Below are 13,107 nucleotides of genomic sequence, written 5' to 3'. Positions count from 1 at the left end.
TCCTGATCCAAAGCCCATTGAAGCCAATGAGAGTCTTACTCAGGGTTACTGTATTTCAGGTTCCCAAAAGGAGGATATTGCCAGAGGGGTAACTGGATGAGAAGCATAGTTGGGGTTGCTGGAGGGGGTATCTGTGGCAGTGGTACTCACTGGAGGTGGGGAACAGTGTTGCTCCATGGTACAGTGGCTGGCACAAGCCCAGGACAAGTGCCAGACGTCAGTCAGTGCCTTCCTGTGGGAGCCCCACCCCAGGGCTGGGAGGTGGGATGTTTGTGGGTGGGATCCGGCAGGAAATTGACCAATCAGCTGTAGAAGTAGGGGAGGGACCCATAGGGCCTCTCTCTGTGCTGCAATGTCTGCTCTGCAAAAATCCCAGACATTTCCTGTTATTTGAAATAATCCACCCAGACAGAGGAAAGAACCTCAAAAAAGAGGCAATGTCTGGGAAAACCTGGACATATGGTAACTTTAGTCTTACTACTGACTTCAATAGGCTTTGGATCAGGGCTTTTGAAAGTAAGTGCAGTCATCACACACAGGGATAGGCCAGTAATGCTTCCTCACTGCACTCTAAGAGGGGTGTGTGTGTATGTGTGTGTGTGTGTGAAGCAATGGGTATGAAGCGGAACCAGTCACACATGGGAAGCAGGGTATGGTAACACCTATGCATCAGTCCAGTTGGAGAGGGATTGTACTGACTCAAGAGCGTATCTCTCCATCCACTCCTCTTGAGTTGGTTTGTTCCCACACCATCAGGCCAGAAGCTAAATGCATTATTTGTTGGTCCTTCTCTTAATTCAATATTTGTGAAGAATAATGCAACCTGTTTTTTAAATAATGCTCTGTCAAGAAGTCATTTATGATGCAGCGTAGTAGGGAGTGAGTGGCCTCTTGCTTAAGGAAGAAGTTGATCTATTTAGTATTAATCATAATATTTGCAAACTAGTTCTTCAACCACTGTTGATTTGTTTTTAATTTTCTTTACATCAAGCATTTCACCAGACTAGCCATCAATTTTAATCTATGAAAACAATTAGCATATTGTAGATTGGATCTTAAAAGTATTGCCACTTACAGGACAAGATTCTTCTCAGCACACCCAATCCCAGCTGGTAGGAAAAGGTAGAAAATGGCAGGCACAAAGGGGATGTAGGTTCTGCAATGCCACTAAGCATTGCTGGGATAAAATTTTAAGTGCCTTGCCACCTAGAGGCATTCATGAGCCTGAGTGAGGTGCTCAGGTTTCCCATAATGTTCATGGGAAGACTTAAGCATCTAAGAATGGGATTCATAAAAGCCATCATGCTGAGCGTGTAGCCTCCTAAACTAACCAATAGGAAATGATATGGAAAGGGGTGTGGTTTAAGCCCCACTCATTCAAAAGAGTTGGGCACCTAACAGGCTCAAGGGAGTTGGATATCCATATCCATCCATATCCATATTGGATACCCAGTCAAGAACCATTCCATGGAATTAAGCTCCTAAACCAGGTCAGTAGTTTTCCCTAAAATTGGAGGATGAAGTGGTGCCACTACCCCCTTATAAGCTATAGTCAGAGGTGATGCATGGGGGCAGGGCATGTCATGTGCACCTCCCCCTGACTTGCCACTTGGCTTGGACTGAGCATGCTCACATAGACTGAGCATGCTCAGTAACATTGCTGAGCCTGGCTGCCTTCCCTCTGCCTCCTCTCCACCTGCAGGCCTGGGTCATCTCTGCCTTTTAGCCCAGCGGTTGGAGCACTCATCCAGGATGTGAGAGACCAGGTTCAAATCACACCTCTGCCTGATGGGGACAAGGGACATCAAATGGTGTCTTTCACCTCCCAGGTGAGTGCCCTAATCACTGGGCTGTATATCAGTCTCTCTTTGTCTTTCTCTGGCTCAATGCATATTTGAGTATTTATATCCGGTGGAACAGCTTTGGTAGGAGAGTTTGAGAGATTCACTACCCAGAATACCTCAGAGCCCAATAGTTAGGGCACTCACCTAGGAGGTGGAAGACCCGAGTTTAAATCTTTCTGCACATCAGGTAGAGTGGGAAATTGAACACCATGCGTGTGTGCTCTCTAACCACTGGACTAAAGGTTATAATGAAAATGACTAGTTTGTGAATCCTGATGAGACTAAGGCATGAGTCTGGTACAGAGCAGTGTCACGATTTAGGCAGCTGGGGCATACCCAGCTGCCAAAGTTTAGGCACCTTGGAGATTTGCACGGTGGAAACTTAGGCACCTAGGGACTTTAGGCACCTACAGGGCTAGGCAGCAGCTCAGTAAGGTTTTGTGGAATGCCAGTGGCATCTAAATGTTGGATGGACATGCCTGAAGCAGCAGTGAAGTGCCAGGATTCCCAGCCAAATAATGATACATGTTAGCTGGCGTGCATGCATGGATTTCCTGGTGATGAGAAACAGTGTGTATTGCTCTTTGTGTCTGCCACATTCTAGCCCTTTCCTATCAATCTGTAGTCCAAAAGACCACAAGAAAAATAATTTAAAATGATGTGTCTTGGATTCTTCACTAGAGTGCCTCAGTTCTGACTGTTTCAGACTGTTCATTGTTAGTCTTTCTATGTGATATCAACTTGCTCAGCAGCAGCAGATGGGTCTCAGAATTATGTTTTTGAGTGTGCATGCCCCTCCTTGCTCTCACTATCTGTCTGTACTCTCATATTTTGCTTTGTAAAATCACACAGCATGCATCCAAAAACCTGGGATTAGCAGCACCATAGCCCTGGGATTGAAAAATACCTCAGAATCTCAAATCCCAATTTTCAAGATCCCAGGTTGCATTCCCTAGTTAAGCACCATCAATATCAATACTTAATGGTATTCTCTAAGCTCAGCCAGTGAAGAAAACAGGGTTGTTATCTATCAAAGCACATTTTAGTTTTTTGACAAGTAAAAAGCAGCATGGGGAATGCAGTAAGGCTGAAATGAAAGCCTAAAAGAAAACTCATATAACATCTGGTGTCATTTATCCCCTGTTGGCCTTTCATAGTGTGATATGATGAGCTTGTTCTGATTTAAGATCAGATGATTTGGTTTGAAAGAGGGGAGTGGAGGATGTAACCAGTCTGGCAGCAAATTGGGATACAAAATCTGCTCAAATAATTGGAAACACGACAGATTTTCCTTAACTGATGCCAGTGGCATCTTAGTTTATCCATCTCTCTCAGCTGAATTTGTTAAGTGCATTATCTTATTGGTTTTAAAGTTTTCATCTCACTTATTTGCAGGGGGAAATGTGAGCAAATCAGTCATGATGGATTGCCTAATTTTCTGGGCTGAATAAACCTGTTTTATAATACTGTTGATTCCTGGGTTATTAGTTAATAGAAACATTTATCAATTTCTTTAAAGGAAAGGGGAAAAAAAACTTTAACCAATGATTGCATTTTAAAACTTTCGTTAATGTTTCCGCATAATGCAAAGTGTTGAACATGAATATGATAATTGTAGAGTTAGGGGGTGGCTGGTAGCAGATATTTTTTCCATCTTTTTTCCTTTTTTTCATGTGCACAAATGTGTAAACTGGATAGGGCAAAATATATCATTACATTAGTAATTTATATTGAGTTGTTTCTGATCAAGAGAGGGGAAGAGGAAGAGAGAGAACAAAAATTTCTGTTTTTTCTAGTGTTAATTTCTATTGTTAATTTCATACATTGTTAAATAGGGCCTCACTCCGCAAGGCTGGACCCAAAGGCCCCAATTCAGCAGTCCATCCCTATTCAGCAAAGCGCTTAAACATGTGGGCTTAACATTAATTTTGACTTCAATCAAAGGGACTTAAGCATGTCCCAAAAGTTTGCTTCAGAGTTTTGCAAGATAAGGATGGACTTAAACACATGTTTAAAAGCTTTGCTGAACTGGGGCCTAAATAAGGAGCAGTAAGGCAAAACAAAAAACAAATCATTTAAGATTCTTTGCTCTGAATAAATAGAGGGCTCAGTGTACAGTATATAGTGCAGCCTTTTAAAATTTTGATATGTTTAAAAAAAATCTAAGATGACAAATGATAAAAAATGACTCCCTCAAAGAGAAAGAAATCAGCTAAATTTGGCAAGTCCCAAGACACATGGGACCTGATTCTCACTACACCCACTTTAAATGTAATTGACATCCTCTTTAAGAGTATTTTGCACAGTCAGAGTAGCGTAAAGGGACCTTAGTGTAAATGAGAATCAGGTCCATTGTTTCTTTGTATATTGACTGAACCCAAAAATCAGTAAAGATGGTGTCAATTTCAAGACAAGAACAAGCTGTTTGACTTATGAATAATTAACTCACAATCCAGAAGTCACTGACAGAGGAGATATGTCCATCTTCTCCCTCTCCTCCCCCTACCTTACCACACACTTTTTTCTTTCTCTTTTATAGGTTTTAGATATGTCAGTTGAGCCCCGGCTGCAAGACTCGTGAGAGGCACTTCTTCAGAATAAGAATAGAGTTAAAAAACTTTATGCAAGTAGACTTTGCTGTGAAATGTTATCTTTTGTTAGTTCAAAGGTTTCCGAGGATATAAATTCTTCGCAACTGCCCCAAGGTGCTGGGAATGTAAATTGAATACTTTACAATTTGTAGACTGTTCCTGCAGTAATGTGTATCTCCTCTGTGAGTGAGTGTTTGGGGATTTTTCAATTACTGTAGTCTGAAAACTCTGAGATTCTTTAGGGCAGAAAAGACTTCTTCTCAAAGTTGAGTCACTGATGTTCAAATTAGCTGCCAAAAGCACTGTAATGATGGGTGTTCCAGATTTAAAAAAAAAAAAAAAAAAGGGCGGGGGGCAGGGAAAGGGGGGAAATGTCTTTCCACCACTAAAGTAAATATACAAGGGATAGGCTCTGAACCAGAGTCAAGAGTGAGATAAATTGTTGACAATACATACACCTTGTACAATAGGTCAAGGTCATTATTAAGGGATTCAAATAACTTCTTTATATTTCCAGTGTGGTAACATATGTGTGGCCTCCAGGCTCATGGTGGTGTTTAATAGCTTTTGAGAAGCTATGAGTTAAATGATAAATTGGTTGAATATGTCTTTAAGCTCAGTACACATCAAAATAACATACAGTACTTCACAGGGTTTTTTATATGCTGTGATCAAATGTAGTTTACAGAGCATAGTGCAAATGGTCAGAAATATCCACACTGTACAAGCTGATGTTAATTTAGCAATATTTAATGTAATCTGATCATGCTACAGTTTATTGCTGCTAAAGCAACAGCCAATAGAATTTAATAGCTCTTGAATTTGAAATAAGTAAAGGACCCCAATAATATCCATAAATTATATATTTATTTTAAATAGTGCAATTACAAGCATTCAGATGACAGCAAAAATCATGATAAAACTAAACTCCTGAAGTCAGCAATGACATCTTGAATGACCAGCAGCACTGTCTGTGGTAAAGCTCACTTCAGCGTGTCACCATTCTCTTCTCGGTATGAGAGCAGGCTATGTGGAATATTACAGTAAGTCATCGAAACCTCCCTTAACCAGGCTATTGGTCACCTGCCACCTCATATGTCACTGCTGTGATTTGCTCATGAATAAGCTGATGTGAATAATTTGCTAAGAGTAAAGCACATGCTATTATTGCAAAATGTTCATGTGTTCCTACTCACACTTTCTCTTAATTCAAGAACAAGGGGATGTTCAATTAAATTAAAAGGCAAAAAATTAAAATTACGAAAAGAAATATTTCTTATACAACACATATGGATAGCCTAGGAAATTCATTGCCACAAGACATCGCAGGTCCAGATGACTGAAAAAAGAATTGAACTGTTTTTGTGGTGGATAATAAGAATGTGCACAATTACATTAGGTAGGATTACAAGACAGGGATACAAACCCTCATTCTTTTGGACATAAGCAAACCACCGGTCAGGGGAAATTTCTAGTTAACTTCCTAACTGTCCACTGCTGGGTGACTTGTACATGATTCTGAAGCCACTTTCAGAGAGGGCCTACAGGAATAAATAGAGTTCCAGTCTTATCCAAAATGGCAATGCCACTGTTCTCGGATCTGAGTAGCGTGAAGTGTGCATTTGCTAATCAAATTGGTAATTGCTCTTGCCAATGTTTCAGATCTGCTCTGTTTCACATCCTAGTTCATACCAAGTATATTGTGATATTTATCTCTGTAGTTCAATAGTACTCCATAGAAAGCTTTCAGATTTTTCACTTTCAATTTCTTGTCTTAATCAGTATGACTCTCAGTTCTTAGAGGTGATTTGATTTGCTGCAATGTTTGAAAACAACAATCATTGTGGTAACCAGATTAAACTGGGCCTGTCTCTGCTATCCAGACTTTGCTGTAAACATACAGTGAGTATTTCAGGTCTCTCACATTTCTCATTCTTCTTCCAGGCTCTATTGTTTTTTAATTGTCCTCAACCCCTTGCTTTGTGGGCCATTAATTTCCAGATCATCCCTTCTTTTAGATGGTAACATGGGCACCACAAGTGCCCAACTTAGACTAATCTCTTGTCTCACTACCTGCCAGCTTTTAGTTGGTGCTAGTGTGAACTACTACTTGTTTTGCCCTCTTACCTTTGTATAACTTTCCAATTCACTAGAAAAAATACATGGGCCATTTGTTATTCAGACACCTTCTACCATCTTCAAAACAAAATATGCAGTCTACCACTTAAGTCTATTTGGATAATGTAAAACTGCCTTTATGTAAATGAGAGTTAGGCCCTATAGGTTGCTAATCACACACGTGTGTGTAACGTTGCCTTTCTCCTCACCCACCTCCAGACCTCTCCAGTGCACCAACCTGTCTGTGGGCGACTCACAACCCCCTTCTATGGAATTCTAGGGATCTCTGCAGCTCCACCAAAGGGCATAAGTGGAGCAGTGGGATTGCATAGACCATCTGTGCTACAGGTAAAATTTCAAGTGCATACCACAACACTACATAAATCTGGTGGTATAAGGATTTCTTGATGTGGCAGAATGAATGCATAATAACAATACATTTTAGTGCAGAGAAACATTATGAATGTAATATAAAGGCTTAATGGCTTATAGATGATAGAAGGTTTGGGTGATTTTTCTTTTTTTCCCCCCGATCAAGATTTCATGTGTGTGGGTTTTGGTTTTTTGTTTCTTTGTTTCCCCCCTAACTGGTCACACTGCAAATTAAATCCCAGGACAATTCTCAGTTCACAGAACAAGGACATAAGGACACCTATAGTTAGACTGGCCAGTACATTTGATCCTGTGAGACAAAGGAAGGAATAAATCAAGTATGCTGCTATTGGCAGACCGAATGCCAGCTTTTGCCACGGCTTTAGGCCTCAGCCGAGTACTGACAAATTTATTGCTGGAAACCTGTCCAGCTCACCTGTGTGTTAGTACAGTTAATATGGGTATTGAACTTATGTGTTTAGTGTTTAAAGTTTATGAACTGCTTGTAAGCTGCTACATGTATTAATCTTACCCTATAACATCTGTATCCCACGCTATAAGACAGTGGTTCTTAACCTCTTTACCATCATGGGCTGCATATGCATCTCTCTATGTTATGTGAGCAACATCCACACAATATATATGCTATGTGTATGGCCCTGAGGATGTCACATGAGCTTCAGCAGTGTGCTGATTGGGCTGCAAGCAGCCTGCGGGTTGAGAACCATTGCTATAAGGTAATACTTAAGCATTCGTGCTATAGCTGTAAAATGAAACAGAAGTAAAGATCCCCAGAGCGAACCTGGGTTAGCACTAAAAGACATTCAGGGCTGACAGATTACTACAAGTCTGTAAACCACAGACTGTAACTCATTTGTGTATATAAGTTTGCTTGCTTTAATCTTGTAATAACGCTAATTTGTTTTCTTAGTTAATAAATCCTTAGTTAGAGTTTACTATAATATTGGCCACAAGCGTTGTCTTTGGTGAGAGATCTGAGGTACAAACTGGCCTTGGGTAAGTGACTAGTCTCTTGGGACTGGAAGCAACCTGAATCTTTTGTGATTATTGGTATAAGCTAACCAGTTATCACTAAGTCCAGCTTGCCTTCGTCACAAGACAGACTGAAGTGCCCAAGGGGACTGTCTGTGACTCCATGGTCAGGCTGTTATAGTGCTTTAGGAGTTTACACTTGTTACTGGGTTGGTGAAATCTAATTATAGAATAGGCAACTAGTTTTGGGGTTTTGCCCTGCTTTCTGATAGTCTGCCCTGAGGTTGGCACTCTCAGTCATGATCTACTCCATTCAGTATGACACCGATCAAGATTCATAAGCTTTGTTTTAACTGGTTACAGTGTAAATTAAATCCCACGACAAATCTCAGCCTGTTGAACAAGGAAATGAACAAGGACTCCTACAGTTAGGCTGGCCAGCACATTTGATCCTGTGAGACAAAGGAAGGAAAGAATCAAGTATGCTGCTGTGTCTGCACTACACATAATGTAATATTTTCTGTGTCATACCTCTGTAACATAACTTTTCGGCCATGGATCTTTTTGCTTGTCTCTAGAATTGTTTAGTCACAGAAATGATTGAGGTTAAACTGGGAAACCAAACCAGATAATGCAGTTTCAATGTAACTATTTCCTAACACACAATCTCAGATTTTTGTTTTTAACATTTACCAGCGAGATTACTGAGGAGCTGACTTGCCCTGTTTCCTGAACATGTCAGTATTTCTCCCTTCCAGTTCCCTGTCTGCAAAGATGACATAAGCAGTCATTGGGCCTGTTCCCTGGCAACCGTCCCATTTCTTGGCTCCCGTTCCAGCTGAAAGCCAGTTCTAGTCACCCTGCCACATTTTCAGTGTATCAAATAGACGTAGGCTCAACTTAATCTTGTTAGCACAATGAGGCAGTTTTCAAACATTGCAGCAAATCACATCATCCCTAAGGACTGTGAGTGAGCAAGGAAAAGGGGGGAGGGAATGGGGTTAGGATAACCATCAAACGTAGGATTAAAGCAGAGTCAGGCTTTTACCTGACCGCTGTGAGCAAGCTTGTTCTCTTAGGCACTTCCTCTGTTTCCTCCTCTCCTTAAGGCCACCTCCCCCCACACACCGACTTCTCTCTCTGCTTCTCCATGGTACTCAGAGTGAAGTCAGCAATGGACAATGATAGTGAAAGAGCTCATCTATCTGTGAGGAAAGAAGCCGCTTTGATGGTTCCCCAGTGGATGTAATTGTGCTCATTACTGCCCATTTACATTTCATCACTCGATTATCACAAATGTCTCATTACTGTTGGTAAGGGTTTGCTGTTGAACTACTTGCTAACTATTCATTCCAGAGCTCCACTGTCATCAGGCAGACTTACTTGAGAGCATGGGAAGGGATGGGAAGGAGAGAGAGGAGGTGGAAAAGGTCTTCTATCAGATTTGATTAAAGGCTGTGATTTAAATCGATATTTAATAAAGTGGCTGCTGCCACATAACATGTGCAATTCCCCATGCAGGCAGAATCATGAATCTGAGGCCCTCGCAGCCTGCTACATAACTCAATTGGGTTTTGTACACCGGTCTGGCACCTGTGCCGCACAGCGCCTCCGAGGTAATAGGTTTATGAGCCGATGAACAGAGCTGATAGGTTCTAAAAGGATTAACTAGGTGTCTGTAGCCTAGTGATGAATACATCAGGAAAAAAACCTCTGCATAAGCAGAGAGTGATAGGAAGTGTTGACAGACACTGTGCATGTCATGAGCCCCACAGGGTGAAACACTGCTCAGCTCCTGTCAGTCAAACAATCTTAGAATAATGGGTGAAGATATCAGGCAGTGAGGCTTAACAAGCCTACAGGTGCCAGGTAACATAGGCCTGCTGCTACTGCCGCTGCTGCTGAAAAAGGCTAATGTGGGGCATGACTCATCTCGATGGCTACGGCCTGCATGAGAATTAGTTGAAGGTACAAGAGATACAGAAGTCTAAATACTAAGATGGGTAAATTTGAGTGTCGGGTATTAAAGGAGGATATTGATATAACAGACATCACAGAAAATTGGTGGAATGATGCTAATCAAGGGGATATGGTAATACCCGGGTACGAAATATACAGGAATGACAGACTAGGTTATGCTGGTGGGGGAGAGGCATGACATGTGAAAGAAAGCATAGATTCAAATATAGTACAAATCTTAAATGAACCAAATTGTATCATAGAACCTCCATGGATAGAAATTTCATGCTTGAATAATAAGAATATAGCAGTAGGGATACACTATCGACCACATGACCAGGATGGTGAGGGTGACAATGAAATGTTCTTGGAGATTAGAGAGGCTAAAAAAATAGAAAACTCAAAATAATGGGGGGTTTTAACTATCTGCATCTTGACATATGTCCCCTCAGGAGAGGATGTAGAGATTCTTAACGCCATAAATGACTGCTTCTTGGAGCAACTAGTCCTGGAACCCATAAGAGGAGAGCCAATTCTTGTTTTAGTCCTAAATGGAGCACAAGATCTGGTCCAAGAGGTGAATACAGCTGAACTGCTTGGTAATAGTGACCATAATACAATTAAATTTAACATCCCTGTGGGGTGAGAATACAAAAGAAGACCACCACTATAGCATTTATATAAAAATGAGGAAGTTAGTTAAACAGAAATTAAAAGGTACAGTCCCAAAAGTGAAATGCCTGCAAGCTGGATGGAAACTTTTTAAAAACAGCACAATAGAGACACAAATTAAATGTGTACCCCAAATTAAAAAACATATTAAAAGGACCAAAAAGGTGCCACCATGACTAAACAACAAAGAAGCGGTTAGAGGCAAAAAGGAATCCTTTAAAAAATGGAAATTAAATCATACTGAAGAAAATAGAAAGGTGCATAAACTCTGGCAAGTCCAGTTTAAAAGTAGAATTAGAGATGCCAAAAAAGAATTTGAAGAGCAGCTAGCCAAAGACTCAAAAACTAACAAAATTTTGTTTGTTTGTTTTTGTTTAAAAAAAAAAATCAGAAGCAGGAAGCATGCTTATCAGTCAGTGTGGCCATTGGACAACCAAGATGCTAAAGGAGTATTCAAGAAAGATAAGGTCATTGTGGAGAAACAAAATGAATTCTTTGCATCAGTCTTCACTGCAGAGGATGTGAGGGAGATTCCCACACCTGAACTATTCTTTTGAGGTGTCCCAGATTAAGATGTCATCAGAGGAGGTTTTGAAACAAATTCATAAATTAAACAGTAATAAGTTATCAGGGCCAGTAGGTATTCATTCAAGAGTTCTGAAGGAACTCAAATATGAAATTACAGAACTACTAACTGTGGTATGTAAACTCTCATTTAAATAAGCTTCTGTATCAGATAACTGAAGGATAGCTAATGTGAGACCATTTTTAAAAAAAAAGACTACAAAGGCAATGCCAGAAATTATAGGCTTATAAACCTAATTTCAGTACGAGACAAATTGGGCTGAAACTATAGTAAGAACAGAATTACCAAATATGTAGATGAACACAATTAGTTGGGGAAGAGTTGACTTGGCTTTTGTAAAGGGAAATCATGTCTCACCAATCTATTAGAATTCTTTGAGTGCGTCAACAAACATCCAGGGTGACAAGGGCAAGCAAGTAGATATAGAGTACTTAGACTTTCAGAAAGCCTTTGAGAAGATCCTTCACCAAAGGCTCTTAAGCAAACTAAGCAGTAATTGAATAAGAGGAAAAGTCGTCTCCTGGATCAATAACTGGTGAAAAGATAGGAAACAAAGGGTAGGAATAAATGGTCAGTTTTCAGAATGGAGAGAGGTAAATAGCGATGTCCCCAAGGGGTCTATACTGGAACCAGAGTTGGTCAACATATTAATAAATCATCTGAAAAAATGGGCAAATAGTGAGGTGGAAAAATTTGCAGATGATACAAAATTATGCAGGCTGATCAAATCCAAAAAGGGACTATGAAGAGTTACAAAGGGATCTTACAAAACTGGGTGACCAGACAACAAAATGGCAGATGAAATTCAATATTAATAAATGCAAAGTAATGCACATTGGAAAACATAATCCCAACTATACATACAAAATGATGGGGTCTAAATTAGCTATTTTCACTCAAGAATGAGATCTTGGAGTCATTATGGATAGATCTCTAAAAACACCCTCTTAATGTGCAGCAGCAGCCAAAAAAGCTAACTGTTAGGAACCATTAGGAAAGGGATAAATAATAAGACAGAAAATATCATAATGCCTCTATATAAATCCATGGTATGCCCACATATTGAATACTGTGTGCAGATCTGGTCACCTCATCTTAAATAAGATGCATTAGAATTGGAAAAAGTACAAAGAATGGCAACAAAAATGATTAGGGATATGGAACAGCTTTCACATAAGGAGAGATTAAAAAGACTTGGACTTTTCAGGTGGGAAAAGAGATGACTAAGAGGGGTATGATAGAGGTCTATAAAATCATGAATGGTGTCAAGAAAGTGAATAAGGAAGTGTTATTTACTCCTTCACATAACACAAGAACTATGGGTCACCCAAGAAAATTAATAGGTAGCAGGTTTAAAACAAACAAAAGAAAGTATTTCTTCACACAGTGCACAGTCAACCTGTGGAACTCATTGCCAGGGGTATTGGGAAGGCCAAAACTATAACAGGGTTCAAAAAAGAACTAGATAAGTTCATGCAGGATAAATCCATCAATGTCTATTTGCTGGAATGATCAGGGATGCAACACCCTGCTCTGAGTGTCCTTAGCCTTTGTTTTCCAGAAACTGGAAGTGGATGACAGGGCATGGATCACTCGATGATTCCCTGTTCAGTTCATTCCCTCTGAAGCACCTGGAATTGGCCACTGTTGGAAGACAGGATATTGGGTTAGATAGATCATTGTTCTGTCCCAATATCACCATTCTTATTGTGACTCGTCTGTGCCTAGGGTAGCCACCTGAATAGGCCAAGGTCAGGGCAGGCTGTAAAAGGAGAGCAGATTCTCCTAACACTGGTGGGTGACACTGAAGTCAGACTTCCCAACCAGCCACTGGCAGTGCTTCTGATTCCCCACACTGGTTATCAAGAAGCCAAAATAAAGATATACACAGTCCCCTTTACTGCGTTTCAATCTCCGGCTCCCGATCGGCCACTAGGTCCAGTAAAGAGATCAGTTCTTTAAAACTCTATGC

This window comes from Emydura macquarii, unplaced genomic scaffold (assembly GCF_026122565.2).
Source record: "Emydura macquarii macquarii isolate MOO-44397 ecotype Brisbane River unplaced genomic scaffold, CSIRO-AGI_Emac_v2 contig_2890, whole genome shotgun sequence".
Classification (NCBI taxonomy): Eukaryota; Metazoa; Chordata; order Testudines; family Chelidae; genus Emydura; species Emydura macquarii.
Note: the sequence above shows the minus strand (reverse complement) of the source record.